Source organism: Ambystoma mexicanum, chromosome 1q, assembly GCF_040938575.1.
Source record: "Ambystoma mexicanum isolate Mex_15411 chromosome 1q, UKY_AmexF1_1, whole genome shotgun sequence".
Classification (NCBI taxonomy): Eukaryota; Metazoa; Chordata; class Amphibia; order Caudata; family Ambystomatidae; genus Ambystoma; species Ambystoma mexicanum.
In genome coordinates, this window is record NC_090922.1 from 1,503,948,398 (window position 1) to 1,503,968,534 (window position 20,137).

The following is a 20,137-nucleotide window of genomic DNA, read 5'->3' on the forward strand; positions in this document are numbered from 1 at the left end:
GTTTTCGCCAACATTTGTAAAATGGCTACCCTTGTTGTCTAAGTTGACTTTTCAAACCACTACATTCGGCCGACTTCTAACTAGTCATGTGGAGCAACTGGCCATAAATGGTGAGTCTTCCCTGCGGTCCTTGCCCAGAGCCGGAGAAGGCAAGCCTACAAAATTAAGGCTTCCTTTGCGGTTAAATTATCTAGACCCATCGTCCAGAGAATGTTGAAATCAGACCAATGATGACCCAGGTGACTAAGAACAACAGGCCTTCACAATAAATAGTCCAACCCACAAGTCAGAAATGGAAACCATTGCATTGAGAAACCTAACTGAGCAGACACAGTAAGATTGGGTAGTCAGCCAGCTGAAAAGGACCCCACAGTGAATTGCCTTATGCCATTTGTCAAGGCTCGTAGCACTGTAGGGCATGTGGCCCTTTAGCAGTGCAGTCTGAATAGACAATTAGCAGCGCACTGCATTTAGCAGAAATGTGATTTTTGGCACTCTGCCGACAGCATAGATTTCTAGTGTGAAGTTGTTCGAAGCAGACAAGGAGATTGAGAAGAGGCACGGGGAAGAGCATTGAAACTATTGCAGCAACACTGCATTTTTATGGCACTGCTGTATGCTATGGGGCACAGTACTACATGCAGAGAATGCGCACACATTGCATGCTATGTAGTTGTGTAATAGAAGTTGACTCGGCAGTGCTGCTCCAACACACCTTATCTGGCGGCCATTTTAGGTATCGTGTCCACAAGAGAAATTGGCCTTACTAGTTTTGAAGAGATGCCGCACACAACTGCAAAACCTTCTTCCAGTTCCACTAGATGCTAGACTGTTTGGTAACTAATATTCCCAAAAGTGATTTGGCCAAACCTGATTTACCACCCACTGCAGGGGCTTTGTCAAAAATATCCACCTGCATGTTAGTAAATCTACACAGTGCAGAACGCTAGGAATGCGCAGCAGAGCTGAGGTGGTCTCTCATAGAAATGAGTGGGAGTATAATGGCTGCTCTGAAGCCAGCAGGGAAAGTAGGCGAAGAAAAAGATTGATTAAAGAAGTTAAATAGGGTAATACAAGTGGTAACTATTAGTGGTCAGCGTGTATATATTGGACTGAAAGTAGAGGCAGCAGGGTAAACGGAGTCTGATTCAGCTATCAGATGGTCCGATTCAGATATATGGGGAAATGAGGGTAAGAAGAGGGTAGATAAGAGATTGTATATATTCTCTGTAGATGTGGACGTAGAACGTAGAAGTGCGAGCATAGAGATGCGTTTTCTTTAGCGTCAGGTGCGAGAAAGAATACTGTTGGAAGAGACGTCGGGGGTGAGACTACGGCTAAATGAGTTTGGAAAAGTATCATTTTTTTTTAGCAGCCGAAGGAGCAGAGACTTTGAGTAGTGAATAGAGGAAAGACCAAGATCACGGGGTGATTGTTTTTTCCACCAAGTACTCAGTGTGCCTCAAGGAGAGACTTGATGAACACAGATCCGGTGTTAATGGTTGAGTTTTTGCAGAAGGCCGGAAAGACCGTAACTTGTGATGCACGTCCAATGATGTAGAAAGAGCAACGAGGACACAGCTGTGTCTACAGGGAGAGTGGAGTACCTCTCAAGAGTGGCAAAAGAGGAATGATTGTGAAGAGAAAGGGTGTCAAACGTATGGAAGTTCCGGCTAAAAGGTTTGCATAGACAAAATATGCTGTCAAGAATGGATTGGAGTGTATGGAACGGATTGGAGTGCATGGAACGGATTGGAAGTGTATGGAACGGCCGGAGTGCATGGAACGGATGGAGTGCATGGAACTATTGGAGTGTGCTCGATCTCAAGCACCTAAGGTAAACCACCATATCACATCTCCACACTTACTCTCTTCCTTACACCACCACTCAACTAGAACCCAGCAATACTACGACACTATTCGGTATAGCTGTTCCCATACCATCACTTGCCTCATACTCCCCATCACCCTAACTAAACACCGCTGGTTACGCACCCTCCAGCTTAGGCGTTCTCCTCAGGCCTCACGCAGCCAGAATCGGTCTGGATAAAAACCTGCCAGAACGAACACATACTCTTGATCTCTCAACCACCACACCTACCGCTAAGAAGCAGCTATCACACGAATGCCACACCAGCTGCACACATATCTGGTCCTCACACGAACCTTATGACTCTCCCTCATTTCTCTACTGACTTGAACTTCGGTTCCCGAGGGCGTTCAACCTACCAGCGCCTTCAGATCATACCAATGGTACATAAGGCTCTATGTAAATGCAAAGTAACATAACATAACATATATCATTTACTATTTGCACTATGCTTACTGGTTCCTTCTTCAATAAGTGTGCGGTGCAAGATAACATTCCCTCTTCCCATCCTGTACTTGTGGCAACTCGTCCCTATACCAATAGCAGAGGTCTCTCCCAGCATCCTGGTACTCCTGATCTTTCCACTATGTCTGAACATCCCAGCTTCTTCATTTTAACAACCTTTATTTTCTCTCCAGTCATGGATGGATAAGTAAGCATCTTGCTTGTCCAGCCCCTCTTTTTCCATCTTTTGTGTTTTCACATAAGTATCTTCATATGGAAATGTTCTCCTTGATCTCCATCGCAGGGTTGCCCATTTTTCTTCAAATTGTCCTCTGATTGTGCACACTGCTAGATAGCCGATGGCCGAGGCACCTTGCATCGTGTGCAGGTATTTCTCTTGCTAAAAAGGTTCTGGCTGCATTCATGCAATAGGGGATGAGAGAACACACATTCTAGCTTTCATCTGACGCTCTCGTCCCCATGTGTTAATACCACATATTATTCTTTAAATGGGCAGAACTTTTAAGATATGAGTTTATATTCTCATCAACTCCTGCAACATCTCTCTTTGCTTAGAACAAATTGTTCAGAAATATCCGGAAAAATGCCACTTGTACCTTTGTCAGGGATAAAAAGAGATGTCTCACTCTCAGTAGTTGCCATAGTATTTAAATTCCACACCATCCGTAGTGGAGTAGGTGGTCTCCTTGTTAGTGTGCGTTTTATATACTGGAAAATTCCCATGTTGTTTTAATTCAATATGTAATTTCAATATTTCTTGCAAATCACACTTTTACTGTAGGATAATAGCAACAATGATTGCAAGAATGTGTGCAATGTTATTGAGATTGGCAGCATAGAAGATGTAATGTGCCCTTTTTCTTTGGCTCCCGTACTTCAATTAATTGTCTCTTGCTCATATCTAAAAATTCATTGACCATGTTCATTTTTATTCCAGATTGTTTTTAATTGATGGATTCTTTATCCTTAGCCTTGGTAGCCAATCTGGTGTGCATGCACAGAACTTCTTCTCTTCTTCTCTTGCTTCACATCCATCGGTTGCCAGAGCGGTAGGGATCTCTCCTTTGTAGAGCATCACGTCATTCAGGTGCAGCCAGGCTCTTTGGTTCTTGAACTTAACAGCTGTGGGTGTGACCTCCTCTACTAGATACGGTACATCAAAACGGATCTTATTCCAAAGGCGCACAAAACTTTACACTAGCATCTGGTTCCCTGTGTACAAACTATGCTGCTTTAATAGTTTACTAAGATCACTAGTTGGGCTGTCTTCTTCAATCTTCTTTGACCCTTCCCTCCGATGTCTGACCTGTTGAAAAAGGAAAGAAACACCAGCGATCTTATTTGCCAAATAATCGTGCATCTCATCACATAAATCCTTCACTACACTGTGGGCATCAGTTTCTGTTTCAGTGGAAGGATCAAAGGGTGTTCTCATGCGGCGTCCAGTCACCAACTCATGGAGAGTCAAGTGGTGATCTGTACCAGGCTGATTTCTCAGAGAGAAAAAAGCAAGAGGCAGAAAACGTAGCCACCGCTTCTTCAGAGTCACCTTCAGTTTTGCTATCCTTTCCTTGAGAAGTCTAGTTAATCTCTCACATATGCTATTGGCCTGTGGGTGATAAGTAGACAAAAACCTATGATTTATACCTAATAAAAGCACTATCTGTCAAATAACTCATTTACAAAATGCGGGCCATTGTCGGACCACAGGACTTCGCACACACCCTATCTAGGGAACGCTTCATGCACAAGAACTTGGCAGCGCATGTAGCATCGGGGTGTTTGCATGGACCTGCCTCCATCCACCTCAAAAAGGGACAAACTACCACTAACATGTACCTGTATCCATTGCATACTTATAACATATCCACATAATCTATGTGTAGATGCTAAAAAGGACCGTTAGGGATTGGGATTGATCCTCTGACGGCCCCTAAAGTGTGTCCTGCTTTGAACTTCTAACATACAATGCAGTTCACAATAAACTGTGCCACATGATCCAATACATTTGGTGAGAACCAGTCTTCTGCGATCGTGGCCTTAAGGCTCTCTTTTGTGTGTGCAATGGGTAGTGTAGCTGCTCCAGTGCCACCTTCAATAATGCTAGAGGCATAACTGCCTTTCCAGTGCAATCCTGTCTCCATATAGTCTCAGTGGGGGATAAAGAACAAACTCGTTTTTTCCCAAAGATCCTGCTCTTCCTGTGGGGCTCGACCTTGCAACTCAATTATAACCTTTCCGTCATTACCATACACGTCCTGACAATTGTTTAAAACTCTCTACATCAAAGTTAGAAATGTTTGGGAAATATGCTGCCCTTTTGGCTTCTACTTCTGCGGCTTTGTTACTGCGAGAAATCAAATCTGCCCTTTCAGTATTGGCTGCGCACTTCATGACTGTGATAGCCAATAGAAGCTTCAGTACTTTAATAAGCTTGTGCAATAGCGGTGCATGTTGCATGGGTGAGCCATCTGCGTATAGAAAACCCCTCCTTTTCCAACATGACAATCACGCGTGTATGGTTTACATCACATAGGCGGAGTCAGAGTACACTGTCACTTCCTTATCTTAATATCTCTGAAGCATGGTGATAAGCGACAATGATTCTGCAGCTTGTGCTGAAAAATGCAAAGGCAACCTCGCACTTGTCACTACCTCGAATTCACCATTATTTTTTAATTTCACTACTGCCATCCTAGTATGCCTTTCACCAGTTGTTTGATTAATTTTTGAAGAACCATCAATAAAGAGAACTTCCCCCCTCTGAGGACATTTTCTCTAACATGGGGAATATCATCATAGAACTCATGCACATAGTTTTCCCTATTAATTCTGCTAGAAATTTCATTGAATTCATTGTTCTACATCCAACAATATTGATTGCTGGATTCAAAATAATCACCTCATATCCTGACGCTCTCTGTGTAGTAAATGTACATCTGGGTTTCTCTAAAATAGCAAATAGGGCTTGCTCGATGAATAACGTAATTGTGCAGCCCATGTTAATACTTGCAGCCCTTTCAATCGCAAATGCGGCAGCAGCTAAAGCTTGTTTGCAAGGATAATGTCCTTACATTACTGGGTCTAAAATCCCACCATAATAAGCTAATGGTTTTTGCCCATGTCCTAAAGTCATTGTTGTGTAAGACTGCTGTCATTACCTCTCCATTTGAGTGTGAAACCAAATAAAACTCTTCATTGTAATCTGGAATTCCTAACACAGGGGCTGTGCAAATTGCTCCTTTTAATTCTTCAAATCCCTCAGTCATTAACTCTGTCCATGTAATTTTATTCCTGCCCACCTGTCATCAGCTCTCTCCCCTAGAATGGCTGTCAGTAGGCCTTTTATGTCACCTATTGCTAACATCATGCCCGCTGTCATTCTTTCTAACTCATAGATCAATTCTCCCGCACCCGCAGTCAAACTAGGCAGTTTACATTTCAAGTTATCATTATCCATTGTGGACATGCTATATATTCCGGTCACCCCCCCGCTTCTCTAATAATGGATATTGCGTATACCCTCGCCCATAATCATACCCACCTACACTTCTAGTTTTCCAGATGGGGCTAGTTTCACTGTCTTCATCCTGGCAGCAACCATAATCTACTCACATATGGCGGGGATATATCCCCTGCACTGCACGATCAAGCTGGTGGCCATTCAGAATATGGTGTTGGTTCCAGTGTTTTCTCTTTAGGGTCTTCTAAATCTGACCATTTTACCCCTTTTTCTATATTTGGGTCTATTGAAAATCCATATGCACCCTCTCTTTGTGCCTTCTCATTTTGTTCCCTTTCTTCGTCTGACATCATTATGCCCCAGCTTGTATGGCTCTCATCCCTGTCCTAATCACTAAAGTCTAACCCACTTACGGAAAGTGCTCTATGTTCATCTGCCATTATATCACCCAATCAGCTTCCTATTCCTTCTGATCAAGATCCCTCATTGTTCCCTTTAGTTCTATAACCATCCTTTTCCCTCATTTGCCTGTATAGATATCCAACTATTTTCCCTATGCCTTCTACCTCTTGCTCATCAGCCCGTGTCTGTATTCTTGTCAGCTACCTACGGGGCTGTCAAGATCCTCTCTCTTCTTCCCATCGTTCTCATGCTTCAACTGACATTATGCATCTGTTAACAAGATAATCTATTTCGTCATCTTTTTATTCCCTTCTCTTTCTCATTTCTTCTTCCCTTTGCCTTATCTCCCGGTTCTCTTTTTCCTCTCACCTTCTTTGTAACCTATGCTCTTTCATTCTCTGGGCTTTTATTTCGCCGTGTTTCTTCTCCTCTATTTTTCTTTTCTCTATCTTTTGTTCCTCATACTTTCTTTGTTTTTTTGTTTCCTCTCTTTCTCCTTCTGCTCTTTGTATGCTCTTTCCTGTACCTTTTCTTTCTATTCCTGTTCTTCTCTTTCTTCTCTTTCTCGAACACCATTGATACCCTTTCTGTCTAACTTGAATAATATCTGTCCACCCATCCATTTGTTTTGCCTACGATCCCTTCCTTCACTCTGTCTTTCTCCTCTGTTTGTCTATTGACTTCCTCCTCTATTTGTATCTGTCTACTTCTTGATTTGTCATGCTCTTTATATTCATTGCTTGTCACTATATTTTTTTGTTCCTTAATCTTACTTTTTTCCGTGCCGTCTTCACTAGTATAAGCGGGAGGTGCGTATGTTGGATTAACATACCCTGCTGCTGCCTTTACTTCCTTTAAAGGATCCATTCCCTGTTTATCTTCCATCATACTATTATTTTTGGAAGGTTTAAGGGGAGCTGAGGGCATTACTTCCTCCTATTTATGCTGATTGAGCATCCAGTCCTTCTCAAGCAGGTCTTCTTTGTCATTTTGGTACATCTTCCATAACTCTAAAATAACTAATCTTTTTTGTAGCTTCTTTCCCTGTATATTTTGTCATATGTAAAAGAACTGTTTTTGACAATGAACCTTCTTGAGGCCACGTCATGAGTGTTTTATTAGTCGTACCCTTCACCCAGTCTGCGTGATACTGCCTTATTTTAGGTGTGTATCCTGGTAATGTCCTGCATAGATGTAAAAGAGGAGTGCCCCCCACATTGACAAGTCGATCTCAACTGCCAATTCTGAACCGGTTCTTAAATCACCTATAATACAGAAATCAATTTGGGCAAGCAGTATCGATCGCTGCCCTTTACCAATAAAAGTCAATATTTTAACCAATTTTCTATGATATAATTTGACTTTATTTCCTCATTTATAATTCTATTGGCTCTTGCTGGCCTGTTGTTTTATTATTGCCTTTGCAGGAACCTTTACTTAATTTTGTATTATTTTTCTCAGCTTTTATCCTTCTCTGATTTACATCAATCACTTGATTTTAAGGTCTGATATTAAACTGGTTTTATTACTATTGTTTTATTTTCTAAGTTTATACACAAAAAAAAAGTTACACTGATTTATTTATAACCTCAAATAAACGCGCCCTTTTCTTTTTCTGTGATCAGCTTCCTTCAATTTCTCTTAGCAAATATATAGCACACTGATGCATCTACAATGAAGCCTGCATGTACTTGAACCATTGCATCACAAAGAAATAGCACTGTCGCTCACTCTGCTTCTCTGAACAGCTCACCCTAGCTGTTCAATGTTTTAAACTAGCCTCCAGAGCAGGAGGGGTTAGTTTTAGCACCACAACCCCCACCCTGTGGAACTCCTTACCCCCACACTCAAGAAATGAACCCTCCTACCCAGCATTCAAGTGACTGTTGAAAACTTGGCTGTTCAATAAGTTCGACTAACACTCTAAGCATGATCTGTCTCCTACTTTGCCTGTACTACTTCCTACTATCGCAATGATCTGTAATGTTTTTACTCTGTTATTTACTCTGTTATTACCCTGTACAAACACTGTGATACCTGTGGGACTGGGTGTTACACAAATGTTAAAATAAAATAAATAAAATCTCATCTCACTTTTTACCCCATCTTGGAGTGTAATACACATTCTTCTTAATCGGCACTTACCTCTGGAATCCTACCATATACTCTGCTTAGAGTTTAATGCATATTCTAAGGTCCCCTTGGAACCCAAAGCCGAGGAATCAATCTCTTTGAACACAAAAAGCATTACCAGATATGTATACTTAGACTATAGCCCTTTCCACTTTCAGTGCTCTAATTACATCTGTGGATCAGCTTGAGTCCCTCGGCATGGACTCTTCCCCAATTGACCAGTTCGTCTTCAATCCGATGTGCACCCGTGGGGACTTGACAGGTATTTCATCAAAGGGGCACCTGTCGACCACTTCTTTCCACGTGTGTATTGCGTGCTGCTCTCCACAGGAAGCCCCATGATCTTCTGGCTAATGGTGAAAGACTTTGATCGTCCGAAAGTCTAGAACTGGGCCTACGTAGATGGATCTTGAACCATCCGCACTGCTACTAAAGTATGCTATAGCATTTTAGAGCGTATCTCATGCGCAGAATGGAATTACCAAAGTAACTTACCTCAGACCCAAATAACCAGATACACTCAAAGAATAAGGCAAAGTACTACTTTATCGTCAGCTCAAATAAAGTAGGGAAATCTGACAAGCATAACAAATCACAGCTTACTTTTCTCGTACACAAAGACTTTATACTTCGATGTACGTCAGCTATGACATCATCCTACGTAGTAATAGTAAAACCTATCAAAGGGAGGGGTTGGTTAAGGGAACATATATACCTATAGTATGTACAAGTATTAATAACATGAGTAGCTGTTTCTTATCTAGTAGACACGCCTCAAAATACATATAATACAGATTATAAAAAAAATAACAGCGGATTGGCTTGGGCATCATCGTATAATATGTTGCTACATCATCACACATGATTGGTTGGCATACTTTCCCAACTTTGGACATTCGCTTGCTAGCAGCACATGAACAGAATGAATTCTAGGTGCAGATAACAACGTCAGACCACTGCCCACATTGGCCAATTACCGTACCATCTCTCATCAGCTAGACCATGAGCCAAGTCTTCTCCTTTGTAGTTGACCCAGCTGACTGTGTTCTTCCCTGGGATCTTGAAGGTAGTCAGGGTACACCACCATCTTCGTCTGAGGCTTAATGAATAGACCTTGTTTTCGAGTCTTGCATCACGTGTCAATAGATCACGAATTTGTCCATTTCGACCAGTTATTTACTGCTATTTGTTTAATTGTGCCTGGTGCTATTACTCCTCTTGGCCTCTAGAGACTTAGGTGCTCTGTCTTACCTGTATTTTCTGCACTCTTGATTGTCCAATACTTGGCACTTGCAGATGATTTTGCTTCCACTCAAAATAAGAGAAATTAGCCGTTTGTTCTTTGCTTATCCTGGTTAACTCCCTTTGTACTTTCCAATTATGTCTTGCTGAGTCATCCTTAGTCTTAATAAAACAGATATACTTTGTCCCTCGCAGGAAGCTGTTTTTTGCAGCGTTTCTGATCTGCGACCCTGGTTTGTCTCTGAGGTAGTTTTGACATGAACCGATGTCCATCTTTCCATCATGGCTGCATCTGCATGTATACATTTGTTGAGCTTCATCTCACTCGTCTTCTCGGCATGGATGAGTACTTGATTGCTTTGTTACTTGGATTACATCTTCATTCATCAAGTATTCTTATATTATTTCTGTGCATCATCGTGTCTTCCCTTCATGATGTCACCTTACTCTCGTCTGTTGGCACTTACAACTCTTCTATGTCTGATGGTGTATGTTGACATCTTTCCACCACTTCAATGCGAGGGTACATTCGATACTGTTGTCTGAGTGCATAATGTCTCTCATACACAGTGTGGTATTGGGATGATGCCTGGTGTCATGCACAGAGCCTTCCTGCTTTGCTTCCATTATGACGGAGGTGAGGAGGCGGGCACCAGAGATGACATCATTTTATCCTCTACAGAAGTGTAGTGGGTTACCAGACAAAGAACCGTAAGGTGGCCAGCAGAAGCGTAGCTGCAAGGGAGAGAACCAGAAGAAGTGCTGTGATGGGGCAAACGGATGAAGGACAACAAGCACAGAGGACTAGTGAGGGATGCTAGAGGTCGAGGAACAATGGGTTCAACAGAAAACGAGAACTGTGGTGGGTTACCAGATGAAGAACAGCAAGGTGGGCAACAAGAAGTAAAGCAGCAAGCAGGGAGAGGTGGAAGAATAGCAAGGAGGTAGCCAACCAGAAGCAGAGCAGCAAACAGGGGGTGACTGGAAGAAGAGCGATGAGGCCAACCGGAAGAAGAGCAGCAAGCAGCAGAGGGGGACTGGAAGAAGAGCGGCAAGGTGATCAACCACAAGAAGAGCAGCAAGCAGGGGGAGGGGGATTAGAAGAAGAGCGAACAGGTGGTCAACCAAAAGAAGAGCTGAGATGGGACAAACAAACAAAGGACAACAAGCCGAGGGGAACAGAAGAAGGGCAGCTATGGGTGCAACAAGAAGAAAATCAGAGAGGTGGGTCAGATGCAGAGGAATAAGTGGGCAAACAAAAGAAGAGAGCGTGGGGGCGTACAGATGAAGAACAGTGAGGTGGGCAACAAGAAGAGAAGCAGCAAGCAGGGAGGAGACTGGGGGAAGAGCATGTTTTACTTGTGGCATATGCGGTAAATGAGGACACCGACACCAGAGAGTATCAACTATCTCCCTTCATTCCTTGTTCGTACTTTCTTTTTGATTTCTGTTTCCCGTCCCCTCCCTTCCCGTTCCTCCCACGTGACATAACAGGCAGGCAGGCATGCCTCTCAAAGGTGCAGTGTCTTTTTCCACTCAACACCACCACCCCACAAAATATTCGTATATCGGCTTTCATTCTTCCACTAATCACTTCGGTGTTTGGATGATTCTCACCGGCAGTTCCTGTCACTGTTTGGGAGTATCCTCTCAGGATCTTGTTGCTCCTCTGGCACCGCTTCAGTGTCATCCACCCCTGGCACCCATGCATCATCCGGTCTCTCATCTTCCTGGAATTCCCACTCATCGACTGTCATGTCTTCTTCATCTCCGTTCCTTGGGTGTTTGATATGTGAAGCGTTCCTCGTCAATTCTTGAGTGGCGTTCTGCGCTGTCACCATGGTTCCTTTCAGAGCTACTACTTTGAGGGCGGATGGTGAATGTGTTGGGTCTGTCTTCCTCTGTCCCTTTTGATGTACAAGGGCCTCTTCTACTATTTTGAATTCCTTTGGCTTTTCGCCTTTTCTGTGGCCGGTTTCTTCCTTGGCTCAGTGCTTCTTTTCAGCATCCCTTTCCTTGATTTACCGTTTCTGGTTCTCACAACTCAGCTGTATGTTGATGACTATGGTACTTTCCTGATATGTTATCATTACCTCCGATGGAGTCTTGCCCGTGGCTTCATGTGGCATGTTTCTGTAGTTCCTCAGCATCCTGCACAATGCCTGGTGTGGTGCTATGTTTTCCCCTTTGACCTTCTGAGCAGCCTTTGTTTATTGGAGACAGGAATCCTTCAGCTAACCCGCTTGCTTGAGGACATTGGGGTGTAGAGGAGGTCCCAGGTATGACCTGCACCCCTGCCTCCAGCAGCAAGGTACTCGCCAAGGTACGTGACGTTTGGGGAGCAAATGAACCAACTGAGAGCTGCACTAGGACTCTGCCCTGTGTACATAAGGAGATCAGTACCGGTTGAAGCAGCCATAGCACGACAACCCTGGGCAGCAGGGTACCATATCAGACCGCCGTACCAGCCGCTGATGCAAAGTGAGGAATACCTGCACACGGTCCACGAGGAGACCCCTAACGCCTTAATGGAAGGCCAATTGAAATAACCGAAGGGCCCGAGCAGCCCCGAGAACAAACGGAATTGGCTACTAAAAGCACGTATGCCAGTACTAGTAACTGCAAGAATAATTATAATGGATGCAGGGGAGAGACACTGTTAAAACATAAAAGAATGGTGCCATGAGACAAGATGGAAGCAACCGCCCTGTTGAATGTGTGTAAACAAGCTTGAAACACAAGATGCTAAGAAATCGATACTGCCTGCAATGCTTAGCAGAAGAATAGAGCGGCAAGCGCCAACTATATATCTACCTCAACACTGCACAATGTACACGTGCGACTCCATTTTGTGAAAGCCGAAATGTACCCAGGCGGCCAAAGGCCTGACAGGCCGAGTTTCGAAACCCAGCAAAGACCAGAGAAGGAGCGGAATCGAAACTCAACAAAGAGCGGCGTATGCCAGGGAGATTGAGGTCAACCAGAGAAGGGGAGGTGAGCTTGAGCTCGCGAGACTCCAACTACAGAGAATACCATCCCGCCCGTGAAGGTCAAGATAAGAGAGGCCCATGCAGGGGGCCAAGCGCACACAGAATTAAATGCACAAAAGTTTGGAAACTGAAGCAGATTCACGGTGGACCAGCACGTGACCAGACAGGCGCGAAGATGTACCACCGCCTGATGTCATCCAGAACCCGAGGGTGCCATAACTTATCCTGATAAGAGACTACAGATCCGAGGCCATACCCAGCCAACTAATTGACACATAGCCCTAAAACACTGATTGATGAAAGGGAGGAAGGGTGAATCTTGGGACACTAGGCACCTGGGTGTCTACTCTGCATGCTGCTAATTAAAAGTGGAAATTTATGTCTAGGGGTGTAACCTGCCCAATCACAAGGACCATGTAATCTAGGGTCCTATAGACACTGTAACCAATGAGACGTCGTACTTGTAGTGACGTCAATCACGTGTGTTGTAGAGGGATGGGCATAGACGCCCACCCGATAAGAGTTATCCAATCCACTTGCGTTATTTCCATATACAGATATAGCACCTATACTTAAGTTACCTTTCTCAACCAATTATATTGCATGATGTTTTTTTGTAGAATTAGACGTCAATGATGACGGATTTTGCCCATAAAAGAGGCTGTTTGACTAAAGTTCAGGGAAGTCGGGGCGAGGCAGGTGTTCGTGATGCTGCCGATTTCCATAAGCTGATGTATGTATTTTTAAACGGATTTCCCTTTGCCAATTTACTGAGTCCTGATTATTGAAGCTTGCTGTAGTATGTGAATCCTGCACCCTGTCCTCACATGGTGCAGCAATCATGCATTACTAGTTTTCGAGGGTGAGTACTGACCAATGGGCCCGTCAGTAATTTCCTCTCCTCGTCAACAGGGGCATTATCTTCTGGTGGATGAATCCCATGTGCTCTACAAATTTGCCGCAGACATGCCCATTAAATGGCAGCCCATTATCCTACTGAATGGTGCGTGGGGTTCCCCATTCACTCATTACTTCGTCTAGGACTGCGGCTACCTGTGGGAATGCTGTTGTGTGTATGGTTTGGACCAGCGGAAACCACAAGAATTTGTCAATTAGTATTTATAAGTATTCTCCTGTGTTCATGGGTTCATAGAAATCTACGGCTGCTTTGTCCCATGATTTCTCTAGTATCACCATGTGTTGTAATGGCAACGGGGGCGTCGGGTCTGGCCATGAACTGGCACGGTAGTCAATGTCCTTGACTGTTTGGTCTATGTAGGGGAACCATATGTGGTGCTGGAATAGTTTCTTGAGGTTTTCTGCCCCTGAGTGAGCCTCATGCGCTGTACGGACTACTGCTGTTCTCAGTGGTGGGGGTATTACAAGTCGATGTCCTCTGAGTAACATTGACTGATCTGTTACAGCTAGTTCTGTGTACACTTTGGCCAATCTTCCTATTTCGGCTTCATGTGCCTTTTGGTGCATGTGGAACTGCCTGCCATAGTCTTGTCCTTTGTTCTGGGTCATTAGTTGCATCACCATTACTGTTGACGGGTCTTTTGTTGACTCTTCAGCGACCCTCCCTACTGTGAGGGCGGGGGGTATTGCGAATGCCGTGACATATCTAATGTATTTGGTGTCACCTCTCCTCGTTGTTTGGGCTCCTCTGGGGTGTCTTGAGATGTAATCTGCAGGGTTGCGCTCTCCCCAAGGCTGTGGGCGATGTTGTAAACATAGTCTTGTAGGGGAATCCCTCGCCTTTCAATCCTTGGTGGCATCTTGGGTCGTAGGTTTCCAAATAGTGAAAGGAGAGCTTGGTGGTCTGTGACCAGTGTGAATCTCTTTCCTATAATTAAGTTGTGCAAATGATTACATGCCCACAAGGCTAAAAGTTTTGAGAGTATGCTCTTTCGGTTGGTGAGAGTGCTCGGCTTGTGTAAGCAATGATGTGTCATGGATGGGAGTTAGCTGCTTTGGATTGTGCAAGAATGGTGCTCAACCCCATCGGGCTTGCATCAACGGTGATCTCAGTGTGCCATGACGGTCCGAAGTACGCAAACGCACTTTGGCATTCCGCTGTCCATTGGAACACAGTGTCCTTCTGCTGGAGGTGCCTGAGAGGTTAAGTTTGGGTTGCACAGTGTGGGAGGTATTTGGCGCAGGAGCCTGGCTTAACAAGAAATGAACACTCTTCTGCTACCTGTGAGGGAGCTGCCAGGTTGGCGATTGTGCTGACTTTAGCCGGATCAGGGTCCTCCTGGCGTCAGAAAAATGTGACCAAAAATCGTTAAATCCCTTTTGTTGATGTTGCACTTATCTAAAGTGAGCGTTAACCCTGCAGCCTGCAGTGCCATGCATGTGTCCATTAGACCCTGACCATATTCACTCTGTGATGCACCATATGCCAGGATATCATTGCTGTAATTGAAGGCACCTTTGATGGATAGAATCATCTGCCGTACAGCTTTTTAAAATCTCTGCTACAGAAGATGTTCCAAATTGTAATCGCCTGTACCTGAAAAGGCCGTCATGTGTCGAGAATGTGGTTATTGACCTGGAGTCGGGGTGCTGTTCCAGCTGGTGGTACTCCTGATTGAGGCCCAATTTGCAGAACGTAGTGGCTCTATTTAGCTGGACAATCATGTCTTTGATACTGGGACCAGGGTGACGTTCTCGTTGGATGGCTGTGTTGGCTGCTCGCATGTCTATACATAGTCTAATGCATGCTCCTTCCTTAGGGATGACTACCAGTGGGGAGATTCAAGGCGTGGGGCCTGCGGCCCTCTCTATGATGTCATCTCGTAGTTATTTCTTCGACTCCTGTGATACTGCTTCTTGTTGATGGAACCGACTGTTCTCAGGTCTTGGGGTACCTATGGTATGGATTCATCAATGTGAAACTTGACAATCACCCCTTAGAGTTTACCCAGACCCTCAAATAGGGATGGGAATTTTGCCTGACTGAGTTTCTTAGATAGGGGGGTTGTTGCTACCCTGCAAATGGTGTTGTTGATTCCTCGTGGGCTCTTGTTGCATTGTATTATGTCAGTATCTTGGTAATGAATGTCAATAAGACCCAGCTGCTTCACTGTCTTATAGCTGAGAAGGCAACGTCCAGTGATGGGGCTTCGACTACACGGATGATTACGTCTGTCGAGTATTGCTTGTATGCTAACGTGCATAGGAACTGTCCAATGGATGTCAACGGATGACTAGCACCCCACTGAAAGATTCTCGCCATTGACCGGGACAGGGCATTCTTGTCAGGCATCTGTAGAAATTCCTGATCACCCATGACTTTAACTGTGGATCTTATTGCCCATGTTGATGCGTATTCAGGGCACCACCTCCACACCCTGGTCATCGTTAATCAAGTTCACGTATTCATCCGGATACGTGGGGTACTCCTGGCTGTATTCATGAGAATATCTGTTGTATGGGTTCATTGACTGTTCGACAAAGTCCTGATGATTGTCTGGTTGTCCAATATACTCATCTCTGTACCTTCCATATGAACCCGTTTATTCTTCCTCGAAGATAGCTCCCTCTCCTGGCGTTCCTTCCATCGTCCTCAGATATCTACATGCTCCTGATGAGTAGCTCGTGGAGTTCTTCCTCGTGTGTTTGTTTGTGGGTGAATCTTTTTCCCCTTGTCTCTGCATAGTAATGGGTCTCATTTGTGGTGTGGGGAATGGTTTCCCTTCCCAACATATGCTCTGGAAGTATCCTTCTCAGCCACAGTTGGAGAATTGTTGGGTGAGTGCTCGACAAATGCACGCTTGGGGGAACTAAAATCTCATCTGTAGCAGGTCCTCTTTGGTCCATTCACTTGTCTGTTTGGAATGGATTGGTAATTCGGTGAGTGGCCCATTGGCGGTGGTCGGTGTACTGGTTTGTGAGTTAGTAGGGCAGCCACCATATCCCATTTGTCCACCTTTGGTTGGGATGCGTTTTCCATGGACATCACCTGGGCATCAACCCTTTCGTAGATCCCTGCCAATTCTATGACTTTGTCTATAGGCAGGGGAATTTTTAGTAGTTTCCTGAATGCGGACGATGTGCACCCTTCGATGACCCTGAGCCGTATAGTCTCATAATCAGAGAATTACGCAAATTGGCAGTGAGTTCGTTTTTTGTCGTAGGTGGGTGACAAATTCATCAATAGTTTCTTGGGCCTGCTGTGTGCACTGAATAAATACTTAGCGTTCATAATCGCTGTCGGGCTGGATAATGCGTTTTTTGTTCAGTTCGTCTATTAGTGCCTTATAGTGTACTCTCCTACAGGGATTGAATTAACTTTGTTTCTAATTTCTTTCCGAGCGAGGTTGGTGAGCAGGGGATTGATCCCCCCCCCACTGCTTTCATGAAATCCTCAACTTCCTGGACCCATTCGGCCCAGCGGGACCCTGTAGCATTGTGGGGCATCAGAGTGAATGGTAGGGGTTTCCTGAGGAAAGTGGCCCTCGAGCTGGAAGAGAGTGGGGCCTCTAGGGCTTCAGCTTCCTGTTCCGTCATGGTGAAGGGCAGTTAAAGTGATTCTTGAATGTGCCTGTATGGTCATTCTTATTGGTTATTGTTCTGTTTGATGTGTTTCTCTTTTTGTATTTCCTTCCCTTTTTCTTTTTTTTTTGCAGGCGAAGGTGGGTGGGTCGTGGCAGTGTGCGTATAGCACAACTGATCCGCTGTGCGGGTTTGCTGGAAGCACGCTCCGGGGGATGAGTGTGTTGCCTGGGTGCTATCAGGCTGGTGTGTGTGAGAGCTGGCATACATACCTTGTCTTTGGGCTCGCTTTGGAGGCTGTGCGGCACGGTCTTCCTCGCTGCCGAGTGCACGGCAGAGGGATGCCGTGTGGGCGGTGTGTCCCGCTGGGACCACAGCGTTATGGAAGTCGTTGGGTGGGGCCCAGCGTCTTGGACGTTATTACGGAGGGAAAAACGCAGAGGCATCAGGCCGATGCTGGATGGCACACTGGAGAGCAGGGGGATCGCTGGTGTGCATATGGCGGGATCGCCGAGGAGAGGACGGTGTCGTGGGATCAGGATCTCGTCGCCATTTGTTTTACTTGTGGCGTATGCCTTAAACGAGGACACAGACACTGGAGAGTATCAAGTAACTCCCTTTATTCCTCGTTCCTACTTTCTTACTTATTTCTGTTTCCCCTCCCCTCCTGTTCCTCCCACGTGACATCACAGGTCGGCCTCTTAAAGGAGCAGCAAGGGAGGCCACTGGAAGAAGATGCACTACCCCTGGGAAACACCCTGACCCTGGATTGACCTCTTACTACTAGCGATGCTCATGAATATATATCTGATCAATACTAGAAAGAGTATTTCTTCATCCATTCTTCAGGAATATATAGAGTCGATTCTTGCTCGTCAGAGCCGACACTACATATTGCAGTAAACCAGACACACGCACATTCTCAATTTCGGTTTGGCCCATTTTTCTCAAGCAGCCGCAGCTGTAGCAAGGATTACTGCACCTATTTATAGTTGTAGTCAGTGCATTTTTCACCTTTAAAAATGGTTCTACCAGACCAAGTTTCAAATACAGTTTTACATTTTTGAATCATTTACTAAAAATCGTATTTCTTCAAGATGGATTTCTTGAAGAATGTTCACATTTACAGAACAGAACTCATAAAATGCTAGCTGCACCAAAACGCTCCATGAAGTAGTCCTCTTTCCTTTTCCATCACTGGGCCTATCAAGTCCTCTGTCCATTGCCATGGTGTGTCCAGGAATAAGAGAAGTCAACACCTTGTAAATAACTCCCGTTTCTATGTTTTAAAAGGAAGGGTGTGTATTGGGTGCCTCTCTTCCCACACAGCACCACCTACCAGTGTCATGAGGCGCAAGAGCAGCATGCATGAACAATGTCGCCCACGAGGGGACAAGGAGCATGGATGCATGGTGGCTGCATGCTTGCTTCCCTCTACACTCCACGTATTTACTCGTTCATTTGGCACTCTGAACCCCCACAGTTAATGAGTACAATTATGAAGTTATGAAAGAAGCGCTGCATGCTGGGAGGTCTCTGGTAAGCACTGTTCCAGCATCCTTCCTACACTCTACAGTGGCGACGAGTCCCTGGAGTAAAGAAAGGACATGCAAGGAGCCACAGCTCCACCATCCTTTCCTGTCAACCCAGGTACCCCAGTCATCCCCTGGCACCAACAGTAGGTGTTATTTTAAATGTAGGACGAGACCCTGGGGCTCCTGGGAGTTGCTTTCTGCTCAAAGAGGGCTGTGTTGCTGAATCCCTAGAAGGATGTTTTGCTGAATCCCTAGTAGGCCCTGTTGCTGAATCTCTAGTGGGCTGTGTTGCTGAATCCCCAGAGGGCTTTGTTGCTGAATCCCCAGAGGGCTTTGTTGCTGAATCCCCAGAGGGCTGTGTTGCTGAATCCCCAGAAGGCTGTGTTGCTAAGTCCCTAGTGAGCTGTGTTGCTGAATCCCTAGAGCGGTGTGTTGCTGAATGCCTAGAGTGCTGTGTTGCTCAATCCCTAGAGGACTGTGTTGCCCAATCCCAAGAAGACTGTGTTCCTGAATCCCTAGAGGCCGATGTTGCTGAATCCCTAGAGTGCTGTGTTGCTGAATCTCTAGAGAGCGGTGTTGCTGAATCCCTAGAGTGGTGTGTGGCTCAATCCCAAGAGGACAGTGTTGCTGAATCCCAAGAGGACAGTGTTGCTGAATCCCTAGAGTGCTGCATTGCTGAATCCCTAGAAGGCTGTGTTGCTGAATCCCTAGAGGGCTGTGTTGCTCAATACCTAGAGGGCTGTGTTGCTCAATCCCTATATGGCTGTATTGATGAATCCCAAAAGGGCAGTGTTGCTGAATACCCAGAAGGCTATGCTGCTGAATTCCTAGGGCTGTATTGCTGAATCCCCAGAAGTCAGTGTTGCTGAATTCCTAGAAGGCTGTGTTGCTCAATCACCAGAAGGCTGTGTTGCCGAATCCCTAGAGGACTGTGCTGCTGAATCTCCAGACGCCTGTGTTGCTGAATCTCTAGACAGCTGTGTTGCTGAAACCCTAGAGGATTGTGTTGCCTAATCCCTAAAGGGCTGTGTTGCTGAATCCCCAGAGGGCTGTGTTGCCCAATCCCTAGAAGGGTGTGTTGCCAAATCCCTAGAGGGCTGTGTTGCTGAATCTCTAGTGGGCTCTGTTGCTGAGTCCCTAGAGGGTGGTGTTTGCGGAATCCCTAGAGGGCTGGGTTGCTGAATCCCTAGTGGTCTCTGTTACTGAATCCCTAGAGCGATGTGTTGCTGAATCCACAGAGGACTGTGTTGCTGAATTTGAATCCCTAGGGGCTGTGTTGCTGAATCTATACAGGGGTGTGTTGATGAATCTCTATAGGGATGTGTTGCCGAATCCCTAGAGGGCGGCATTTCGACTCCCTAGAGGATGGTGTTGCCAAATCCCTAGAGGGCTCTGTTGCTAAATCCCTAGTGGGCTCTGTTGCTGAATCTCTAGAGGGCTGTGTTGCCAAATCCCTAGAGGGTGGATTTGCTGAATCCCTAGGGGGTGGTGTTGCTGAATCCCTAGGGTGCTGGGTTGCTGAATCATTAGTGGGCTC